The sequence below is a fragment of the Dipodomys spectabilis genome, unplaced genomic scaffold, assembly GCF_019054845.1.
Source record: "Dipodomys spectabilis isolate Male_0828 unplaced genomic scaffold, ASM1905484v1 ptg000162l, whole genome shotgun sequence".
Lineage (NCBI taxonomy): Eukaryota > Metazoa > Chordata > Mammalia > Rodentia > Heteromyidae > Dipodomys > Dipodomys spectabilis.
Genome location: NW_024870839.1, coordinates 2,964,037 through 2,966,218, shown reverse-complemented (window position 1 = coordinate 2,966,218; position 2,182 = coordinate 2,964,037). Strand labels below are relative to the sequence as shown.

The 2,182-nt window shown below is 49.0% G+C and overlaps 1 pseudogene; it reads left to right on the top strand.

The window, feature by feature from the left end:
• The first annotated feature begins 269 nt into the window (after window positions 1-269).
• On the top strand, window positions 270-1,616 carry LOC122119066 (annotated as a pseudogene).
• The last annotated feature ends 566 nt before the right edge of the window (window positions 1,617-2,182 follow it).

Sequence of the window (2,182 nt, the reverse complement as noted above, 5' to 3'; positions counted from 1 at the left end):
GCGGGGCTTAAACTCTGGGCCTGGACACTGCCTCTCAAGTCTTCAGCTCAAGGCTAGCGCTCTACCACTTGAGGTACAGCACCACTTCCACATCTCTGGTGGTTTATTGGAGATAAGAGTTTCATGGACTTTCCTGCCCAGGCTGGCTTTGAACCACGATCCTCAGCCTCCTGAGTAGCTAGGATTACAGGTGTGAGCCACCAGCGCCCGGCTTCTCCCCAGGACTCCTTGGTAGTCTCTTACTGGGAGATCCTTGTCACTGGCCCCTCCCCTCCCCAGTTTTTGCCCGCGTCACAGATATCCACAGGTCCCCAACATGCATAAGTGTATCTCCACCCACGTTGGCCAGGCTGAAGTCCAGATTGGCAATGCCTGCTGGGAGCTCTACTGCCTGGAACACTACGTCCAGCCTGATGGGCAGATGCCAAGCGATAAGACCACTGAGGGAGGAGATGATTCCTTCAACACCTTCTTCAGTGAGACAGGAACTGACAAGCACGTGCTCAGGGCAGTGTTTGTAGACATGGAGCCCATTGATGAAATTCGAACTGGCACCTACTGTCAACTTTTCCACCCTGAGCAGCTCATCACAGTCAAGCAAGATGCTGCCAATAACTATGCCTGTGGTCACTACACCATTAGCAAGGAGATCATTGACCTTGTCTTGGACTGAATTCGGAAGCTGACTGATCAGTGCTCAGGTCTTCAGGACTTCCTGGTCTTCCACAACTTTGGTGGGGGAACTGGCTATGGCTTCACCTCCCTGCTGATGGAGCGTCTCTCTGTGGACTATGGCAAGAAGTCCAAGCTGAAGTTCTCCATTTACCACCCCTCCCAGGTGTCCACAGCTGTGTTTGAGCCCTACAACTCTATCCTCACCATCCACACCACCCTGGAGCACTCTGATTGTGCCTTCATGGTGGACAATGAGGCCATCTATGATATCTGTCATAGAAACCTCGATACTGAAACCTATACTAACCTGAACTGCCTTATTAGCCAGATTGTGTCTTCCATCACAGCTTCCCTGAGGTTTGATGGGGCCCTGAATGTTGACCTGACAGAATTCCAAACCAACCTGGTGCCCTATCCCCGCATCCACTTCCCCCTGGCCACATATGCCTCTGTCATCTCTGCTGAGAAAGCCTACCATGAACAGCTTTCTGTAGCAGAGATCACCAATGCTTGCTTTGAGCCAGCCAACCAGATGGTGAAATGTGACCCTCGTCATGGTAAATACATGGCCTGCTGCCTGATGTACCGTGGTGATGTAGTTCCCAAGGATGTCAATCGCCACCATCAAGACCAAGCATACCATCCAGCTTGTGGATTGGTGTCTCACTGGTTTCAAGGTTGGCATTCCTGGTGTAGACCTGACTAAGGTACAGCAAGCTGTGTGCATGCTGAGCAACACGATGGCCATTGCTGAGGTCTGAGCTCGCCTGAACCACGTTTGACCTGATGTATGCCAAGTGTGCCTTTGTCCACTGGTATGTGGGTAAGGGGATGGAGGAAGGAGACTTTTCTGAGGCCCATGAGGACATGGCTATCCTAGAGGATGAGGAGGAGGTTGGAGCAGATAGCACTGACAGGAGGATGAGGGTGAAGAGTACTAGCTACTGCTGCTTTACACTCCAAGTCTTATGATTGTTTTATTTCTGTCATTGTTTTATTTCTGTGTGTGACTCCTTTAATTCTGACCTGTCAATAAAATGTTTCCATAGTAAAAATAAAAACAAATAGAATTCAAATGTCGTTGTAAAATGTATGTAGAAATATTGGCTTATTTTATCTTTCTTTAGCTTGTGGGACTTGACATGCTTCAGGCACCGCAGCTCCACCCACATCCCTGTGTGGAGCGGATTTCTCAGTGACCAGAGATAGGTAAGTCCCACCCACCCACCTCCAGGCTACTTCCTGTTTTTTCCTGGGCAATAGGTGCTTCTCACTGGCCATGGGTATTTTCATTAATTTCCTTAAATACTGTTGGTTAGATAAATATTTTCTTTATTCTTCCAGTAGGCTTAAGACCTAGAATTACTAAGGACAGGCTCATTCTGGCATTGAAAAAAACTGTCTGCTTCAGATGGGCATGGAAGTGGAGCCTCCCAGGAACTTGAGCCCTGACTTACTAAAGCCTTAGAGACTGGCCCTTTACAGACCATCCCTAGACTAGCCTTTC